Here is a 22,459-nt window from a genome sequence, read left to right on the forward strand (position 1 = left end):
AGACAAAATTACTCAAAAAATTCAATGTTTCAAGCAATCAGTTGGGTTATACATAAGTGTCGTACACTATCTTTGTACATAATTCTAATGTAATCTACTATAATTAATAAACATGTTAAAAGCCATCATTATTTTTGTTTTATCAAGTAGCCTATATGTTTAAGAGTAAATTAAAACAAATTTGAGCATTCTATCAGGTCTGAGACTCTAGATATTGCAATTCTTATAAAACAAAACATCCGTTAAAAAAAAAAGAAAAAAATACATATATTTTTTTAAATAGAAAATATTAATATATTTTAATAGTATCATTTTTATCTTCAAATATGTATAATAAATAAACTTGCTGCAAAAATTCATGATGTTATCTAAAAGAGTTTTTAAGATAAGCAATTTTAAAGTTTTGAATACAAATTAAATTTACCATTTCCATAGGTTCGGAAAACGCAAAACATAAAAACTTTAAAAATTTATTAAAAAAAAAATTATAAGAGATGCAGCAAAAAAAAAAAAATTGCAGATGTTGTCAGGATGGTATTAGAACCATTTGAGCGAAATTTCATGAAAATCTAAGGAGGTGGGTGTAAAATTTATTTTTTATTGGGTGATTTGATATGGAATGACCCAGTTACCAGCGTTGTGTAAAACACATTGCCAGCGATGTGGATGGCGCAGTATACCGTTAGCAGAGCCTATTCTGTAGATGGTGTGAAAGGAGCAGTCTAAAGTTATGGTGGTTCTCATGTACAACTGTGATGGTCTTATTGTAACACATTACTTTCCTCCACGGCAGACTGTCAATGCACAGTATTACAGTTCATTTTTGGAGTATCACCTGCGACCAGCTTTGTGAAAGAAGCGGCGACACTTTCTGCACAACTCACCCATTATTTTGCACAACAAGGTGTGGGTGCATACAGTGCAAGCTGTGGATGCTCTGTTTGGTCGATGAGACTGGGAAGTACTGTAACATTGACCATACTCCCTGGACTTAAGTCCTTGTGACTTTGATTTGATTCTGAAGATGAAGGAACCACTTGTGGCATTCGCTACAGGGCTGTTCCAGAGATTCGACAGGCAGCACACCACTCCATCCATACCATCAACGGAACAGGCTCTGTTAATGGTACACTACGCCTTCCACATCGCTGGCAATGGATTTTACACAATGCTGGTGACTACTTTGAAGGACAGTTACGGGTGCAAACATGTAACTCTTTTGTATCGGTTGTGGATAAATAGTTGTCACTATTTAAATTCCTACCCTTGTTATGTGCAGAAGAACCAGTGATTTGAAAAGGTGCAAATAAACACTCTGGTGGAATGATAGTGTGGCGGAGGAAAAGTTGCAAACAGAAACAAAGCATTCTGTATTGGTTTCAGTAGAGAACAAAGGAAGTAAGAAGAAATTGCCGATAAGGAGGTGGCCAAGAGAGTTGTTACAGGGGAGAATTGAAAATGGATGGAAGAGTGGACAAAAATTATGGAAGAGGATTTATTTTTTTTTTTTTTGTTAGGGTTTTAGGGCGCAATACTGCTACGGTCATTAGCGCCCTGTCTGTGACTTAGGTAAAAAAAAAAAAAAAAAACTGGAAACCAGCAGCAATGGGAACAAAACTCAAAAAATTGGAGAAACTAAAAACAGAAGGAAAGCTTAAAAAACCACTATAGAAGGGGGTTGGTTGTCCCCAAAAAGAGCTTCAAATGACTGACGTCATCTCACTGGCACTAATAAACTCGAGAACGCGATCGGCTGAGCGTGTGTCATCTGCTAAAATGGAAGATATATCAGGCGACAGCTGTAGACAGGCGCGTAACAGAGTAAAATACGGGCAATAAAGTAAAAGGTGTCTTACCGTACACAGCTGAGAGCAGTGGGGACAGAGTGGGGGAGGATCGCCACTTAAAAGACGTCGATGGCTAAAAAGACAGTGCCCTATCCGGAGTCTAGTTAAAATTACCTCCTCCTGACGACGCGTTTGGGAGGAAGAGGTCCAAGCACAGGGAAGAGCTTTCACATCCCGCAATTTATTATTGGGAAGTGTCGACCAATGTGCATGCCATAAAAAAGCAACACGATGACATAAAACATTCTGTAGATCGGCAAAGGGAATCATGCAAATAGCTGGCTGAAGAAGAGAGACTGCAGCATTGGCCGCTATATCGGCCGCCTCATTTCCACAGATACCACCATGTCCTGGGATCCAGAGGAACGCCACAGAGACACCCTGCAAGTGGAGCAAGTGGAGGCAGTCCTGAATTCGGTGGACCAGAGGGTGGACAGGATAGAGAGCTTGGAGACTGAGGAGAGAGCTGAGAGAATCTGAACAGATAACATACTGTATCCGCTGATGGTGAAGGATGTACTGGACAGCCTGGAGAACAGCGTACAGCTCCGCAGTACAAACCGAACACTGGTCGGGAAGCCAAAATCAATGTGGGGTGTCGCCAACAATATAGGCACTCCCAACACCAAACGATGTTTTGGAACCATTAGTGTAAATAAATGTGGCTTCCTTCATTTGTGCACATAGAGCAGCAAATGCCCGACGATAAACAAGAGAAGGGGTACCATCCTTGGGAAACTGACAAAGGTCACGGAGCAGGCAGGTCCTGGGCCGGAGCCAAGGCGGTGCTGTACTCCAAGTTGTCAAGAAAGTTTTAGGAAAGCGAAAGGATAGAGAATGGAGCAGTTGACGGAAGTGGACTCCTGGTGGTAGTAGGGAGGAAAGGCGGCCTGCATACCCTAAATCCAAGGAGGCGTCAAAAAAAAAAAAAAAAAAAAAAAAAAAAAAAAAAAAAAAAATGTCATGGGCCGGATTAGCAGGCATGGAAGACAGATGGCTAGCATAACGACTCAGAAGGACAGCTTGCCGATTGGACAGTGGAGGTTCAGCAGTCTCAGCATAAAGGCTTTCCACAGGGCTGGTGTAAAAAGCTCCAGACACTAAACGTAATCCACGGTGGTGGATAGAGACGACGAAGAATAGACGGCTGAGCAGGGGAGTAAACTATGCTTCCATAGTCCAATTTCGAGCGCACTAAGGCGCGATAGAGGCGGAGAAGGACCACTCGGTCCGCTCCCCAGGAGGTACCATTCAGGACACGGAGGGTGTTGAGGGATTGCAGACAGCGAGCTGAAAGATAGGAAACGTGGGAGGTCCAGCACAGTTTTCGGTCAAACATAAGACCGAAGAATTTAGCGACGTCTGAAAACGGAAGGTTGACAGGTCCTAGATGTAAGGAAGACGCCAAAAATTAACACAAACGGTCTTACTGAGAGAAAAGCGGAAGCCGGTTTCGATGCTCCAAGAGTGGAGGCGATTGAGACAGCCTTGAAGATGTCGTTCAAGAATGCTGGTCCGTTGAGAGCAGTTCAAATTTGATTATAAAGGTGAAGGAGGTAACGCAGACTATGGTATGGTAAATGCAGTAACATTTGGATGTGGATACCATCCGGTCCCGGGGCGAAAGAGCGAGAAGAAGAGAGTGCATGTTGGAGTTCCCGCATGGAGAAAACAGTGTTGTAGCTTTTGCGATTTTGAGAGAAGGCAAGAGTTTGCATTTCCACTGCGCGTTTCTTTGGGAGAAACACTGGCGGGTAATTTAAAGAGCTCGAAATCTCAGCAAAGTTTGACCCAATGAGTTAGAAATTGCAACGGGGTCCACTAATGTATCATGCACGACAATGAGCCCAGAGACCGGGGAGAATCTAGGCGCGCCAGATAACCGTCGAATCCGACTCCAAACTTCCGAGGAGGGAGTGAAGGTGTTAAATGAGCTAGTAAAGAAGTCCCAGCTTGCCTTCTTGCTATCGCGGATGACGCAACGGCATCGTACATGGAACTGCTTATAGCAGATACAGTTGGCCAAAGTAGGATGGTGTCCTACACGAAGAGCACGTCGCCGCTCACGTATTGCGTCACGGCATGCCTCGTTCCACCAAGGAACTGGGGGGCAACAGGGCAATTCGGAGGTGTGAGGTATTGAACGTTCCGCAGCTGTAAGAATAACGTCTGTAATATGAGTGGCCTCATCGTCGACGCTAGGAAAGTGATGGTCATCGAATGTCGCAAGAGACGAAAAAAGTGTCCAATTGGCTTGGGCAAACTTCCAGTGTCGCAGGTGCATATATGGCAGTTGTGGCTGCAATCGAAGGACACGTGGGAAGTGGTCACTCGAGTGTGTATCAGCAAGGGCGAACCATTCGAAGTGCCGAGCTAGCAGCACAGTACCGACCGAAAGGTCCAAATGAGAGAAATTTGTCATGGAGGCAGACAAAAATGCAGGGTCCCCAGTGTTGAGGCAAACAAGATCCGCTTGGTGGAAGACGTCTATCAATAGTGAGCCACACTGACATGGATGTGGAGATCCCCAAAGCGGGTGGTGGGCATTGAAGTCCCCAACCATCAAATAGGGGGGTGGAAGCTGACCAAGAAGATGAAGGAGATCAGCTCGTGCCATTGGTGTGGACGATGGAATGTATACAGTACAAAGAAAGAAGGTGTATCCAGAAAGGGAAAGACGGACAGCGACAGCTTGGAAGGAAGTGTTTAAGTGGATTGGGTGATAATGGAGAGTATCATGGAGAAGAATCATGAGTCCTCCATGGGCTGGAGTGCCTGCAACAGAGGGGAGATCAAATCAGACTGACTGAAAATGGGGGAAAACAAAGCAGTCGTGGGGACGCAGCTTTGTTTCCTGAAGACAGAAGATGACCGGGAGTAGGATCATAAGAGGATCGACAACTCATCCAGATTGGCTCGAATGCCGCGAATATTCCAATGGATAATGGACATAGGGTGGACAGAAAATGGAAGAATGTGACCAAGGTTGCCCACAACTCAACGACTGCTCAGAGCTTGTGACCGACAGCGTGGAACGGCATTCAGCCGAAGGCAGAAGATCCTGATACATAGGTTGTTCAGGAGCAGCTCCTGTCACCAGTGATCGGCCGGTTGATCAGCCGCCAGCAGTGCGCCTTGGCAACACAGAAGACGGCTGAGGGCGGCTAGCGCCAGGTGGTGCTGCAGATGAGACACGCCGTGGCGGAGAAGGAGAGGAACTGGGTTTCTTATTAGCCTTCTTGGAAACAGGATGTCCGGGTGTCTGACTTTTGGGCTCAAGATTTAGCAGAACCCGATGAAGGGTGAGCCATAGAGTGAGCAGGCGAAAGTGGGGAGGTTGAACGGGCAATCTTTGCGCTGGCCGATCTGACGACTGTGGCACTAAAGGTGACGTCACAAATCTGCGTGGCCGCCTCCTTTGTTGGCCGAGGAGAGGCAAGGACAGTGCTGTATTTACCTGTCTGAGGCACAGTGGGCTTTCGACTGGCGAATAATTTTCGAGCAGCAAAGGTCGACACCTTTTCCTTCACTAATTTCCTGAATGAGCTTTTCATCTTTAAAAATGGGGCAATCTCTACAGGAAGCAGCGTGGTCACCCATACAGTTGATGCAACGAGGGGATGGAGGTGGACAAGCACCCTCATGGGCATCCTTGCCACGGGTAACACATTTGGCCGGATTGGAACAGGACTGGCTGGTATGATTGAACCGCTGACACCGATAGCAACGCATAGGGTTTGGGATGTAAGGGTGAACGGAAATTATCTCATAGCCCGCTTTTATGTTCGATGGGAGTTGAACTCTGTCAAATGTCAAGAAAACTGTACGGGTTGGAACGATGTTCATGTCAACCCTTTTCATGACTCGATGAACAGTCGTTACGCCCTGGTCAGACAGGTAGTTTTGAATTTCCTCGTCGAACAATCCGCCGAGGGAGCGTGTATAAACGACCCCACGTGAGGAATTTAAAGTGTGGTGTGCTTCCACCCGGACAGGGAAGGTGTGTAGCAGTGAAGTACGCAGCAATTTTTGTGCCTGGAGGGCACTGACTGTTTCTAGCAACAAAGTGCCATTTCGTAATCTGGAACAAGACTTTACAGGACCTGCAATTGCATCGACACCTTTCTGAATAATGAAAGGGTTGACCGTGGAGAAGTCGTGACCTTCGTCAGACCGAGAAATAACAAGGAACTGTGGCAACGATGGAAGAACTGTCTGTGGCTGAGACTCATTGAACTTACGCTTGTGAGCAGACATAGTAGAAGATGAGGAAACCATTGCGGAAATATCCCCCATGATTACCGGCGTCTCCGATGGCGCGCTCCTCCCCTGTGGGGGCCCTCTCTGAGGGCACTCCCGCCTTAGGTGATTGTTCACACTTCAGGTCACACCTCCCGAGAAACGGACGGAGGGACCAATCGGCACTTTCGGAAGGTATCAGCTCGGGTAACCACCCCTCCCTGTGCCTGGCCATTACCAGGGGGTACGTACGTGTCCTACCTGTCTACCCGGGGCGGGGAATTACGCGTTACCCCGTCACCGGCTACGCATGGAAATGCGTGGGTCGGTCTTCAGACACGCACAGGGAGGAAAAAAGAGAAAGGGGAAAACAAAGGGAAAGGAAAGAAGAGAGGTCTCAAATGCCACAGCGGAGAAAAGGGTGAAGAGAAGAGGTAAGGAAAACAGAAGGACAAAGGTAGGACGAAGACTTGCAAGCAGAGAAAGCGAAGAATGTGTTTCATTTTTGAGCGTCCATCTCCGGACGTAGGCACAAAACATACTCCCAGACGGGGAGAAAGAGAAGGAAAGAGACGGAGGTGAGAGGGCGGGGGGCGGGGGGGGGGGGGCAGAGATGGGGGATGGGGAAGGATGCGGAAAAGGAAGGTATGCATCCCGGAAAGGAAGGAGGGCCACACTAGCTTGGGGTCCCATGCTCACTATGCACGTATACACAAAAGAGTTATGGACCCCCTGGGGGGATGGAAGAGGATGGTTAGTAAGACAATTCTCCATGGAAGAGTTATGGCCAGGAAGGAATGCATAATGTGAAATGTCAAGATGATCAATAAAAAAGTAAACCAAGTTGAAAATGTACAGGAAATCAAGGATGTGTGGAAGGAATATTCTGAAGAGCTACCAAATCCCAATGAGAATATAGAAGAGGAAAATGAGGTGCCTGGTGATGTACAGGATATCAAGATGGACCTAGCCTGAAAGGAGCAGAGGAAGCAATAAAGTCAAAGGAAGAAAGAAAAGTGCCTGGACTGGGTGAAGTAAGTGGGGAGATGGAGAGAGCAAGTAGCATTGTTGGTTTTTTGTAACTCTGTCAGGTCGTGAGAACAGTATGGAAAGAAGGAAGGACATCCAAAGACTGGAAAATGGGAATCACATAGACATTATTATGAAAAGGAAAGTTGCCACTCACCACAAAGCGGAGATGCTGAGTCGCAGATAGGCAAAACGAAAAGACTGTCACAAATAAAGCTTTCGGCCATTAAGGCCTTCACCAAAAACAGATCACACACACAGACACACACACACATGCACACATGCAAGCACGCACTCACGCGTTCAAACGCAACTCACAAACACATGACTGCAGTCTCAGGCAGCTGTGGCCACAGTATGAGAAGCAACACCAGTGCACGATGAGAGTGGCAACTGGGTGGGGGTAAGGAGGTTAGATGGAGGATAGGGAAGAGGTAGGGAGGGAGAGGGTAATGGCAAAGGAGAGAAGTAAAAAGACTGTGCGATGGTGGAATGAGGGCTGTATAGGATTGGAATGGGAACACGGAGGCTGGATGGGTGAGGACAACGACTAATGAAGGTTGAGGCCACGAGGTTTATGGGAACACAGGATATATTGCAGGGAAAGTTCTACCTGTTCAATTCAGAAAAGCTGATGTTGGTGGGAAGGGTCCATATGGCACAGGCTGTGAAGCAGTCACTGAAATGAAGGATGTCATGTTTGGCAACGTGTTCAGCAACAGGGTGGTCTGCTTGTTTCTTGGCACAGTTTGTCAGTGGCCATTCATGTGGGCAGACAACTTGTTGGCTGTCACGCCCACATAGAATGCAGCATAGTAGTTGCAGCTTAGCTTGTAGATCACACAACTGGTTTCACAGCTAGCCCTGCATTTGATGGGATAGGCAATGTTTGTGACCATACTGGAGTAGGTGGTGTGTGGGACAGGTCTTTCATCTAGGCCTATTACATTGGTATGAGCCATGAGGTAAGAGATTTGGAGCAGCTGTTGTGTAAGGATGGACGAGTATATTGTGTAGGTTCGGTGGACCGCGGAAAACCACGGTAGGAGGGGTGGGCAGGACATTTCTCATTTCAGGGCACAATGAAAGGCAGTCAAAACCCTGGTGGAGAATGTAATTCAGTTTTCCAGTCCTGGGTGGTACTGATTAATGAGGGGAATGCTCCTCTGTGGCCAGATGGTAGGACTTTGGGAGGTGGTGGGTGACTGGAAAGATAAGGCACAGGATATTTGTTTTTGTACAAGGTCAGGAGGATATTTACGGTCTGCGAAGGCTTCAATGAGACCCTTGGTATATTTTGAGATGGAACGCTCGTCACTGCAGATGTGATGACCTGGGTGGTTAGGCTGTATGGAAGGGATTTCTTGGTATGGAACAGGTGGCAGCTGCCGAAGTGGAGGTATTGCTGGTGGTTAATAGGTTTGATATGGATGGAGGTACTGATGTAGCCATCTTTTAGGTAGAAGTCAACATCTGGGAAGGTGGCTTGTTGAGTTGAGTAGGACCAGGTAAAAAATGGGGGAGAAGTAGTTGAGGTTCTGGAGCAATGTGGATTGGGTGTCCTGACCCTTGATCCAGATCGCAAAGATGTCATCAATGAATCTGAACCAGGTGAGGGGTATAGGATTCTGGGTGTATAGGAAGGATTCCACTAGATGGCCCATGAATAGGTTGGCATACGATTGTGCCATGCGGGTGCCTGGTAGCAGTACCTCGGATTTGTTTGTAGGTAATGTCTTCAAAGAAGAAGTGGGTGAAAATATAGTTGGTCATGGCGACTAGGAAGAAGGTTGTTGGTTTGGAATCCGTCAGGCGTTGGAAAAGGTAGTGTTCAAACAGCGGTACGGCTACAAGCATTAGCGATGTTAGTGTAAAGGGTGGTGGCATCAACAGCAATGAGAACAACAGCACTGTGTGGTAAAGGGCAGGAACAGTGGAGAGTTGGTACATGCACAACACCACCTCAAAAAGCTCTCCACCCTGGTCACTTCCTACTCCCACCTTGGAGTACGACTGTCCACTACCTCTACAACAACCTCCAAACCTCCTCCACCTACATTCATAGATGACAAACCCTGTATAGCAGACCTACTATGTTTACCCCACAGTCCAAAACTCCCTCCCACCACCAAACAGAATCCAGTACCTAAACAGACCTGAAACACTGTCATGAACCTTTCCTCCAGAAGCATTAGCTCCACAGAAATATCAGTCCTTTCCAAAGGCCACACCTTTTGGCCCACTCCCAAATTCAATTATGCAGGACTTGTTAAAGACCTTCTCTCCTTCTCCTGGTCCCTATGGCGGAAACACTTTTTTTGCCACGAACCCTACCAATCAGACTTGACTTGCCTGACTCAGTTCACTCTTCCATCCAACTGTGATCCATCACCACTGACCCCAGATCACCACCTGTTAACTGCATCTTCAGTGACGAGCAGTCCCTCACAAAATATACCAAGGGTCTCATTGAAAGCCTTCACAGACCGCGATTATCCTCCCAATCTTGTACAAAAAACAATTCTCCCATGCCTTATCTTTCCAGTCACTCACCACCTCCCAAAGTCCCACCATCCGGCCACAGATGAGCATTCCCCTCGTAACTCAGTACTACCCAGGACTGGAGCAACTGAATTACATTCACCGCCAAGGTTTCGACTACCTCTTGTTGTGCCCTGATATGAGAAATGTCCTGCCCACTATCCTTCCCACAGTGGTATTCTGGTCCACTAAACCTACACAATATACTCGTCCATCCCTACACAACCCCTGCGCCCAACCCCTTACATCATTGTTCATACCCCTGTAATAGACCTAAATGCAAGAACCATACATCCTCCCACCACCACATACTCCAGTCTGGTCGTAATCATCACCTATATGACAAACAACAAGCTGTCTGCCCGCATGAATGGCCACCGACAAAGTGTGGCCAAGAAACAAGTGGACCACCCAGTTGCTGAGCGGCTGGTGAACATGAGATCCTACATTTCAATGACTGCTTCACAGTCTGTGCCATATGGATCCTTCCCACCAACACCAGCTTTTCTGAATTGCGCAGTTGGGTACTTTCCCTGCAATATATCCTACTTTCCAGTAACCCTCCTGGCCTCAACCTTCATTAGTCATTGTCGTCACCCATCCAGCCTCACTGCTCCCAATCCAAGCCCTAATTCCTCCACCACACATAGTCTTTTTACTTCTCTCCTATTCCGCTATTCCCCCCCCCCCTCCTCCATCTCTCCCCTGCCTGCTGTCTAACCTCCCAACTGCACATAGCTGCTGTACCCTCTCTCCACGTCGTCCCTGTGCGCTCCCCAACAGCACTGCACTATCCACCACCACCCCTACCCTACTATCTACTATCCCTCCCCCTGCCCGTCCCAGCCTCCACTTTCCCTCCACCCAGTCGCCATTCCCATCATGCACTGGTGTTGCTGCCCCCGGAGTAGCTACATTTGTCTGAGACTGCAGTCATGTATGTGTGAGTTGCATGCGTGTGTGTGTGTGTGTGTGTGTGTGTGTGTGTGTGTGTGGTCTATTTTTAACGAAGGCCTTGTCTATTTTTAACGAAGGCCTTACGGGGTGAAAGATTTTTTCTTGTGCCTATTCTGGTACCATGTACCACAGAATTTAAAACCGCGCCAGACGGCATGGAGGTCGAGGACCCCTAGAGGTGTCTACACCATTGCACCATAAGCTGTGGCGGCATGCGCCTCCTGGTCCACATTTAGTGTGAGGGCGCCGCAGTGGAACACGTAGTCATAGCAGGCAATAGCGGCACCCCTGATCATGTATTTAAGTGCCTACCTCTTGCTCAGCCAGCCAGTCTAATCTAGCGTGCATCTCTGGACGTATCGCCTTGCCTTAGACAGCGTATTTATTTATTGTTTTTTGTATGAGTGGACGTGGTTTCTTATGATTCTGTTGTTTAGATCTTATTGTTATTCGTCAGTTCCTTCGTTGGTCGTGTCCATCCTCTTCCGTTGTGTTGTTGTTCGCAGGCCGCTCCATGGATCCCGCCGCAGTTTCTGTCACGTCAATACTGTGACTGTTCCGGTCGCAGTTAAAACACCTATCTGCAACTCAGCGTCACCACTCTATGGTGAGTGGAAACTTTTCTTTTCATAATATTGTTACAATCTAGCCAGGATTTTCGACTGTTTGAGTCATAGAGACAGTTTTTAAGAGAAATTGCAGGAAACTGTTAAAATCATAGGGAGTTATTCTGATGTGCCATGCTGTCAAGGTATGTTATAAGATTCTGGAAAAAATAGTACAGAGGATAGTAGGATGGAGAGGAACAATACGGGCTCACACCATGAAGGTCCGTATTGGGTCTAATTTTTAGTGTAGGGCAGCTCCACAAGAGACATTACAAATATTGTAACGATCTAGTAACGGTGTTCCTGGACGCTGAGAAGACATATGTGAAAATAAGCAAGGATCTGGGAAACCCTTCAGAAATAGGGGAACTGAGAGGCTGATTATGAGAAGAATAAAGGAAACATACCAAGGAAGTGTGTGTGTGTGTGTAAAAGTAGGAGGAGAGTAGACAGATGGGTAAGAACAGAAAAAAAGGCTGAAGCAAGGGAGCGCACTATTCCCACTACTTTTCATCGTCATTATGGATGAGACAGTGGCACAGAGGCAACGTAAGTAGTAGATGAAAATGTGAAAGCAATGTTGTTTGCAGATGATTCAGTGGTGTGGGGTAATGGAGAATGTGAGGTACACAGAAGGAATGAAGGGAGATTCAGAGTTTAACGTCCTCAATGAGATCATTAGGGATGGAGCAAAAGCTTCGACAAGGGAAGGATGGACAAGAAAAATGCCAATAACCTTTTGAAGGAACCATCCCAGCATTTGCCTTAAACAATTTAGGGAAAGTCTGGATGACGGGATGGGGATTTGAACTGTCGGCCTCATGATGGCAACAATGAAGAATAAGAGGAGAGTAACAATGGATATAAAAAGAGACACGATTTTTTATTTTGCGGCCAAATTTGGCGCTATTTTTTTCTGATTCAGTGTTACATTTTTGTCAATTTCAGTGTTATTTTTTTCCAATTTTGCTGTTTCGTTTCCATTTTTGGTGATACTTTTTGAAGTCGCATCATAGTTAGTTATGCAGGAAATTAACTGTCATTAAGGAAATAAGAAGCCAAAATGCAATTTTAGCCTTCTATAACTATAAATTATGATTATTGGTAAACTGCCATCCTGAAATTTACAACATTTTTCATACAGGAAAATAAAAATTTCACGATACTTTGCAAAAATTACTGATTTAATGATATTTCATAAAAACCGCAAATTTTGCATTATTTCACTAATATAAGAAGGCAAGTACTAAAGAAAGTGGAAAGTTTCAAGTATCTGGGGAGTGTAACAGAACACAGCAGGAGGAATGATTAGGAGATTAGTGAAAGGGAAACGGAAATCGATTGTTTTCAGCAGAGTGTATGAAGCCTGATATGGAGTGAATATGTACAACCAAAAAGCAGGCAAATGCTTGCCCATAACTTAGGTATACATCAGAAATGTGGACAATGAAGAAAAGGCAAGTGAGAAGGATACATACTGTGAGATGAAATTTCAAAGAAGCATGGCAAGAGTTACTACAATAGATAGAGTGAGGAACGGGATGATGAGAGAAGGCCATGCAAGAGATCATAGCAGAGACAGGATTTAGACGGTATGGGCATGTTAAAAGAATTTGAACTGGCACTATACTATGATAGGCTCACTCATGAAATGACAATAGGAGGCAAGACACCTAGAGGAAGACCAAGAGATGTGTCAATCGTTGGAGTGAAGCAATGTGTGAAGAAGAGGCAGAAAGACTGGGACAGGGTGGAAAGAGAAACATGGTAGTAGGACAGGAAAAGATGGAGAGGCTTACATTCCAATTAGACTGGGCCGGGGGCTGCAAACTCTAGAAGAAGAAGAAGAAGAAGAAGAAGAAGAAGATGATGATGATGACTGTGCGAGGGTTGAATGAAAAGTAATGCCTCCACCTTCGTTAATGGGATGTGGATGGGAATATTTTGCTAAATCAAACGCAGAAATAATCCTTAGAATGTGATCTTTAATTACCAATATTCACATTTTCACATAATCACCAGCCAACTGGATAAATTTCAGCCAACAGTTAACAAGTTTTCTGAAGCTGTCACGGAAGAAGTCGACACACTGTTTCCGCAACCACCGTCTCGCAGTTCTCTCAACGTCTTCATTAGAAGCATAATGATGTCCCCGCCGATCACCTTTCATTATCGGGAACAGATGGAAGTCAGACAGCACTAAACCTGGACTGTACAGAGGATGCTTGTGCGCTTTCATTTCAGGAGTCAGCAACCGGGATACCCATCGTGCACTGATCTTCCAATAGTCAAGCAAAGCAATAATGTGACCCATACGTTCTTGTGAAATGCTGATTGTGCTTGCAGTTTCTCTCTGAGTGATACGACGATCATTCTGAATCAATCTGTCAACATTTTGCTCGTGAAACTCAGTGGTGGCTGTCACAGGACGTTCAACTCTTTATTTGTCACACAAGTGAGATGTTCCTGTCTCAACATCTTTAAACCTACTCGCCCAATGACACACAGTACTCACATCAACGCAATCACCATAAACTGCTTTCATTCTCTGATGAATCTCCTTTGGGGTGACACCTTCTGGTGTCAAGAACTCAATGACTGCACATTGCTTAAATCGCATTGACCAACCGTCTGTGCAGGGTTCCATACTTTACACTGTAACAACACAACCGTTCAATGCTAAGGCTTCCCACCAACTGGAGCTGTAGAGAAGAGTCTACGGAACAAGCCAGTACCTGCTGCATACCGATTCTGCCAACTGTTGAAGAGTCACCAAGGTGAAGGAATTACTTTTCAGTCAACCCTTGTAAGGCAATGTGATGTGAGAACACAAGAATGTTTCAATTTAATTTATATTTTATTTTCCTCTGTTCCTTAGTGTACAGTTGTTCTGCTTGTTACAAGAAAAGCTCATGTATGGTCTCCATATAATGTATTAGCAAAAATTAAAACTTGTCAACTTTAGGTTTCATTATTAAAAACAGTGTAGCTTATGGTGCCAGGTGCCAAATACATCACTACAGTACTGTTTTATTAGAGAAACCTGTTATGATACTACAGTGCTATACTAACGATTTTCATTCAATCTTGTAAGAACCTATTTAGATTAACTATCCTTAGTTTAACCCTTCACTTTATTAATTTGAATTTACAAACTCATATTAACATATGCTTTTCGAGCACTATGAAGTAAATGTTTCTATGAAACTTATCAGAGCCAGCTGGTGATTGTGGTTTTGAAAAATTGCTATACCTTTGTTATGCATCACTCAAAATGCTTAAATAATAAAAAATTATTAGGCCATGGCCAAGACCCAAATGGGAACATTAAAAGTGACTTGCCAAAGTCGAGCATTCCCTCTGACGTCCACACTGTCAGATGAAAGCTTTTCTACTTACCGGCAAGGGAGCCAGTCACGGCAGTACACCTACATCTACATGGATACTCTGCAAGCCACTGTACAGTGCATGGCAGAGAGTACCCGTTACCACTACTAGTCATTTCCTTTCCTGTTCCACTGGCACTAGAGCAAGGGAAAAAATGACTGTCTATATGCCTTTGTATGAGCCCTAATTTCTCGAATCTTATCTTTTTGGAGCTTATGTGCAATGTATGTCAGCAGCAGCAGAATTGTTCAGCAGCCAGCTTCAAATGCCAGTTCTCTAAATTTTCTCAATATCGTTTCTTGAAAAGAACGTTGCCTTTCCTGCAGGGATTCCCATCTGAGTTCCCAAAGCACCTCTGTAACACTTAAGTGTTGTTTGAACCTACCGGTAACAAAACTAGCAGCCCACCTCTGAATTCCTTCAAAGTCTTCCTTCAATCGGACCTGGTATGGGCCCCAAACACTCAGGCAGTACTCAAGAATAGGTTGCACAAGTCATCTTATATCTTGCTGCAGCCACTCAACTTTGATACCTTAATGCACACCACAGCATCATCAGCACACAACTGCTGATTGCTGCCCACCCTGCCTGCCAAATCTTTTGTGTATACAGAGAACAACAGCGGTACTATCACACTTCCCTGGAGCACTGCTGACGATATCCTTGTGTCTGATGAATATATGCTGTCAACGACAACATATTCAGATCTATTACTTATCAAGTCTTTGGATCACTCACTTATCTGTGACCTTACTCCATATGCCCATACCTTCATTAACAGCCTGCAATAAGGCACCGTGTCAGATGCTTTCCAGAAATCTAGAAATATGGAATCAGCCTGTTGCCCTCCATCCATAGTTCGCTGTATATCATGAGAGAAAAGGACAAGCTGAGTTTCGTACAAGCAACACATTCTAAAACTATGCTGATTCGTAAACATAAGCTTCTCAGTCTCAAGAAAGTTTATTATGTTCAAACTGGGAATATGTTCAAGGATTCTACAGCAAACTGATGTTAGGGTTATTGGTCTGCATTTTTACATGTCCATTCTTCTACCCTTCTTATGTACTGGAGTCACCTGCGCTTTTTTCCAGTCACTTGGGGCTGTGGTGGGCGAGAGATTCATGATAAATGGAAACTAGGTAAGGAGCAAATGTCAGAGTACTCTCAGTAAAACTGAATTGCAATTCCATCTAGACCTGGTGACTTATTTGTTTTCAAATCCTTTCAGCTGTTTTTCTATGTCATGGGTGCTTGTTACTATGTTTTCCATTGGGAGTATGTCCGTATCACTCTGCATCTACCCCAGGAGCTAAGACTTGTATCTGGATTTTAAAAATGTTTCATCATGTTAGGCAATAGACTTAGATGGACTCTGAATTGACCAGACTTCACAGACTAAACTTTAATGTAGCAGAAGCACTTCAAACATTTAATACTATTCACTGTGTACTATTGATATATATTATCACGGGTAGTGAATGGATTATTTTGCCATATTTAGGAACCTTATTACAACAGAGCCTTTTAGTGTTGGATTTTGCTGACATCACTGTAAGTGTAATTTCTCAGTCAGAACATAAAACTCCGTCATGTGCAAACTCTGAAAGTGAACACTGAGAGAAGGACAAAACATTTCAGTATTGACTAGGAGGAGGAATACAGCAACTTTACTGGATTAGATTTTTTAAACACATCTAGTATTCTGTAGAATGATTTACCCTTTATGTAGTCAGTTGCTACATGACAAAAAGCATTTTAACCACAGAGATGTAATGGAGGAGTTGTTTTTCAGGTAAGTTAGCTGTAGGAGACAGTAGGTAGGGAGGTATCTGAGTCAATGCATTTTCCTGCTGTTTTCAAGTGGCAATGCCATTCATCTAGGCTGTCCTGTGACAGTGGGACAAAACACTGCTCTTAATGAAAATCATTTATGAACAGTAAAAAGTATCCATTGTCACACCCTCCCTCCCTCCTTCTCCCTCCCTACACACTCCACTTGACACTACCCCTCACTGTAGTTGGGCTGCAACACATTCCAGTGTAGATGTGCCGAGAGATATGGGGCATGTGCACAATAGTAAGCTGCAACACTAACATCCCAGTGGACAGCTGTTGCCATAACCTGGTGTGTAGTCACTGCGTTTTTGAGTGTATACAAGGTTGTGTACATGAGTGTCAGTTCTTATCAGTGACTGACAATTAAGTGCAAAGTTATGCTACAGTGATCAGTATGATGGGGGTTTCTCAGAGTATGTACTGAAATGTTTTCAATGAAAAATAATGGTTCACTACACGATTGCGAGCTGTAATAACCATTACAGGCAACATAAAAAGTTATTTCCAAAGAACGATGAGACAAAACAAAAAAGACTAAATGCTTGTAACACCTTGATTCATTTTCAATTACTTATTTTAATGTGTGCTCAATACATTTTGCCAATTCTGATTACGAAAGGTATTTGAAATCCAAGTTTAAGCCTGATGTTTCAACTCTATATCACCCATTGTCCAGAATTAATTTGTGGGTAGTAATGAGCTTAATAATGAGAGAAAAATTCAGGCACAAAAAAGAAGTTACCACAAAGAAGTAGCAAGCAATTTATAGTCAAACATATCAGCAACTAATGAAGGAACCACTGGTAGAGAAAACGTTAGATATGAAAACAAACAATACTCTAAATGTGATGATACTTGTTTGTGCCAACAACTGGAAATTGTGGAAAAAAATAAAAGAGCTTTGGCAAAAGAATACAGATTTACAGGCTAATCTCTCGTGTAATGCTGAGTTACTTACAATAAATCATTTTCAAAAAGTGATTGAAGGTTCTTGTTCTGATTACCAATAAGTGGTTATGAAAGGTTGGTGTACTGGGGAATGACATTCCCTAGCTTAGTGACTATTTCAATGATGTATATGTGCCTGGCAGCCACTCAACACCTGAACTATAAGATAACTGCTTATTTTTTTTTATCTTTCCATAGTTTGTATTGCAGCCAATAATTTCAGGTATCTTATTATTACAGCTTCATATACTTTCAAAATTATTGCTTTATGATCATACGAGCTCATCTGCAGAAATGTACCAGACGTTCTACTTCTTGAAACTAGTCCTTTTCATTAGACAGTATGATGTATTGGCTGTAAGAGGAAGAAATGGATGGGTGGGTGGGAGGGATGGGGGAGTGCGTTCTTCAAGATATGTGATATTTGAAGCTTTCTGCTGCTGAATGTTAAGTGCACATTTATGAACATAGAGTTGTAACAATGAGAGATTCAGCTACCAGGTTCCAGTATAAGATAGATTAAGCATCTGTACCAATTTTTATCAGCAATTCATTGGTGGAGAGCCATAATGCTTTTTTTCTTGCAGTGCAATATGCAACACCAGTCTGGGTGCATACTTGGGCACAGTGGTGAAAAGATTATGTTTTACTGTGTATCTGCATCATGGTATTGAGCTTGAAGTTGCACTGAATTTTATTTGAACATTAAGCAGAAAGTATGAAATCATTTGTTTCAATTTACCTTTTCTACTGCAAAATAATTTCAGTCACGGACAGAACTATTTTAGACAACAAATCATTAATTTAATACTATAAATCATATCCACTGCAATTTTTGTACCTCAGATTCTTTTTCATACTGCTCATTCTTGGTGTGCCTTGGTTTTATTCTTATCTTAACTTCAAATGTTCTAAATTTCTTATTACTGGTTTAATACAGAGGCCACCTCTTTTTCAACACTGTGGTTCAACTGGACTAGGCCATAACTCAGAAGAGAAACTTGCTTGCTTAAGGTGTAGCTGTCTGGAACAAAATGATAGATTGCAGACTGACATGGAGTGCTTCACTACCTGGTCGAATAATGTTCATCATTCTATTGTCTGTTACTGGTTTCTACCGTTCTGTTGTCTGTTACTGGTTTCTACTGATTATAAGTTTGCAACAATATTACATGGTATGCAGAAGTACACCTGTTTCAATTTTAGAATTATGTATCTTAGTTGTTAAAAGTTAATAATAATCAGAAAATGAGGGTATATTTCCTCAATGGGATGTCTGTACAGTTTCAGAACAAAGTAAGGCTTAATCACAAATTGTCTAGCATACAACCGTGTCCATAAATGTAACAGAAAATTTTGAAAATGGAAAGACACACATTAAAAAAATCACGATATCCTTTCCATAGCAATAACTCTCCCTATTAGGTTCAGGAAATTTCTATTGGCAGTTAATCCCATTCCCGAATTGGGCCTGTAAAGAGATCTGGAAACACTCCAGGTGGGAACTGAGGTATTTTAAGTTTTCTCTTTAATGCTTCTGAGAAATCCACTACAGGATTCGGATCTCACTGGCCAGCCCATGCAGTAGATATTTTCACCAGAAAGTTTATCCCAGGAGCAGGTTGATGTGGATGGAAACTACAGTACATGATGATGAAGTCTGTACCACGGTTGCAGTACTTCAATTTTCTATTCTGTGTGTCAACAGCAATTTTATATCTCACAACAGACCTGTGAAGATCTGTAGGCCCATCTGTGATGAAGATTACATTCCCCAAGGTTTCACCATCACCATATTAGTCTCTTTCTAGGTTGTTTCTGTGATTGTGCTGGTTACCATTACCACTCTACATGCATGTTTGTGATATGAATTGTTCCAGAAGAAAGACCAACAATAATTGATTGTATTCTAAATTTCAGTTTAATTTAAGCCAGGAGTCTGAGCATTGTTATCTGCTGTGTTTCAGATGCCATGGATGAACAGGTCAACTAGTGTTTTATAAGCCTGCTGCTTACAGAGTCTATACTGATTCCACAGAGCAAAGGAAGTTCTTCAGCATAATCAATGTAGTATGTTCTCAGGAATCTCACTTGGCCCAGTTACTTTTCCTCTACTGACAAGGGAAACTCCCTATTGCACACTCTCAGATTTGGTGGTAAAAGGGCCCAGTGGACAGCCCATCAAAAACCAACCACAGATCAAGCATGAAAACAGGAAGAAGGTGTACTGAATTGTGAAAAAAATAAAAAAAAAAATAAAATAAAATAAAAAATAAAAAAAATAATAGAAACACTGAATGATTCAAGGATAAGAATTGCAATATGGAGCAGCCTCACTGAGAAACGGCATCGTGGATAAGTCGTCATGTGTTGGACTTGCAAGTGAGCAAGTCGTATTCAAACATTCACACACCAGTCTTTTTTTTTCCCCCACTGTTTGCTGTATTCAAATATGTGTCTGTGTCATGGTGTAACGTCCGTTTGCAACAGTGAGGTGTAGGGTAGGGACCTTTAATGACAGTCAATCCTGCACAACTACTCTGTTAGCAGCTAAAAGGAAGTGCTTTCAAATGCGAACTGCAAATATTTGATGACAAGTCTACAGAATCCTCCACATACATGGCATTAGCGACAGTATGTGTGTCATATGAGAGGAATCTCTTATCAATGCACCTAATTTATATGCCTGGTAAGTGAGTGAGATATGCCTCCTTGCCCACTTCAGGTGTTCGTATGAATGTGAATGTGATCACTCCCAGGCAAATGAAGAAAACATAATAGTTTGTCAGATAAGCTGCAGTAAATGAATGCAACAGTTTCATAATCACACGGTCTCTCTGTGCTCTCTCAAAACATATGTTTTTAACATCTCTGAAGTTGCGTAAACTTTGGAAGCTTTGACTCTTGAATTTCTTTGTTGTAACATAGTTCACACCTGTTTATTTCTTGTTTTCATTCCTGTGAGATGTCTATGTGGTATTTCACCTGCTTTCACTATTAATCACATTTAATGGTGGAGGTAATGTATTCTTACCACATGACTCATATTCTATAACCAATGTATTTTATGACAACTGCCAAGACTACAAAAGAGAACAAGCATTTCAATGACAGGACGAACAGTTCACAATAACGCAAAAAAAAATTTTAAAAAATAAAAATAACTGGCACAAGGGAGTTTTGGTTCACAGTGCAACACCGTGACCACTTAACCAGGATGCTGTGACTTGTTCAGTTTTTGATGGGCTATCCACTGGGCCATCTTACCACTAAATCTGAGGGGGGTGTGATGGGGAGTTCCCTTGTGAATGAATTTTGTTGATTTCCTATTCTGCACTCACTTAGCTCAATCCTGTCATACAAGCAATTGAAAGGACGAAGTATAGTGAGATATTTCACAGTCTATCAATTTTGCAAGAGCATATTCTGTATTTCAGCCTTCATTATTCTGCATTTCAGCCTTCCTGTTGTTGTCCTCCATTTTGGTACTCATATAAATATTAAATGACAATACAAGGGTTTTTAAATATTACTGACTTTATGCAAGACCAAAACTACTTTGGAGTTTTCATCAAATTGTTAGGCAAAATTTTGATTTTGAATTACTTCTTGCATTATTTGTCTCATTTCATTTAGTTGTAGTTTGCTAACAATGATCTGAGGTGGTTTAAAATTTGCAAAGAAGCTTTCTTTTTGTTTATAGCAACTTACTAATAAAGGTATTGATCCAGATTGGTTCTCTCTTATCCGTCGCAATCTTGTTAATTGAATACAAAACCTAAGTTGCAGATACTTTACTATGAAACTGATTAGTAATATTTACATAATACCATAAATGTTTGGCATGGAGAGCTGCATCAAACCAGTCTCAGGACTGAAGACCACAACAACAAACAACCATAGATGTATATGTGAGTGCAGGCTTTCTCGGCGAATTTCATATATGAAGTCTCCACGGGTTGTCAGCTGAGTAGTGTCATCGTCTCTTAGCAACGTTTCGATGGAATGCGTCTCCATCATCTTCAGGCCTGAAGATGATGGAAACGTTGCTACGAGACGACGACGCTACTCGGCTGACAACCCGTGAAGACTTTATGTACCTTAAATGTAATCGCAACAAACTTGTAAAATGGGCATATTCCACACTGTGTGGTATATTCACAACTTTGGTCGCTGGAACGTGATATAAATAAATAAAATAAAATAAATGTCTAAATTTCATTGTCCAATATTCTTAGATATAAATACTATATATTTTGCCCCCAGAGTTGAATGTTTCATGTTAACCATGCAGATAATCTACAATCTGCCTCTCCCCACACTTGCTGTGCAGAAATATGAGCTTGCCTTTCTTAAGATTTTTTTAATACCACAAATCTTTTATGCTGTAATAGCTTTATGGCGACCAATTGCCTCCTTAAGATGCTTAAGCCTCAGCAGTCAACCTGGAATGGTGTTGATCAAGCAAGCACCTGTGCAGTTTCTTGTTGATGGAACACAATATTGTGCATGACAAGATTGTGCATCTCTTAATAAAGGTTTTGAAATGAATTACTCTTCTACTGAACATCTGTACTAATTTTCCTATATTTCCATTTCTTCTGGCAGAATAACTACAGTTCCAGAAGCGTGTCACTGAACCACACTGCAAAATGTTGTTTACCTTGCTGAGCAGTTTTTAGAATTATGGAACATATTTTATACACATATGTTATGATTTTTTTTGAAGACCATAACTTCCCTCTGCTGATGAAAACCCATGTGGCATGCACGAGGTGTGAAATGGTTAATTCCTTAATGCACAAATAAACTGCAACCAAAACAAAAAGCCTTGAAATTAGTTTGAAGAGAAAATCATTACTAATGATTTCCAACGACAGTAACAGTGGTCAGAACATGCAATATATAGCCTGTTGGAAAGGAGACAGTTATGGTTATTCCCCATTCTTCTACTCAATATTTCATCGAACAATGTTGTATTGAAAACACATCACACCCTTATAAATATGGGTGAAACATTTCACAGTATGGCTAATAACTCAGACAAAATTAACATGATATTAA

At 42.7% G+C, this 22,459-nt stretch overlaps 1 protein-coding gene across 3 annotated transcripts in view; it reads right to left on the reverse strand.

Annotated features, from left to right (window-relative positions):
* The window catches only part of LOC126259405 (guanine nucleotide-binding protein subunit beta-5), a 179,679-nt gene that overhangs the window by 26,448 nt on the left and 130,772 nt on the right, over positions 1–22,459 (reverse strand). The window lies entirely within an intron of this gene.

This window comes from Schistocerca nitens, chromosome 5 (assembly GCF_023898315.1).
Source record: "Schistocerca nitens isolate TAMUIC-IGC-003100 chromosome 5, iqSchNite1.1, whole genome shotgun sequence".
NCBI classification, from domain to species: Eukaryota; Metazoa; Arthropoda; class Insecta; order Orthoptera; family Acrididae; genus Schistocerca; species Schistocerca nitens.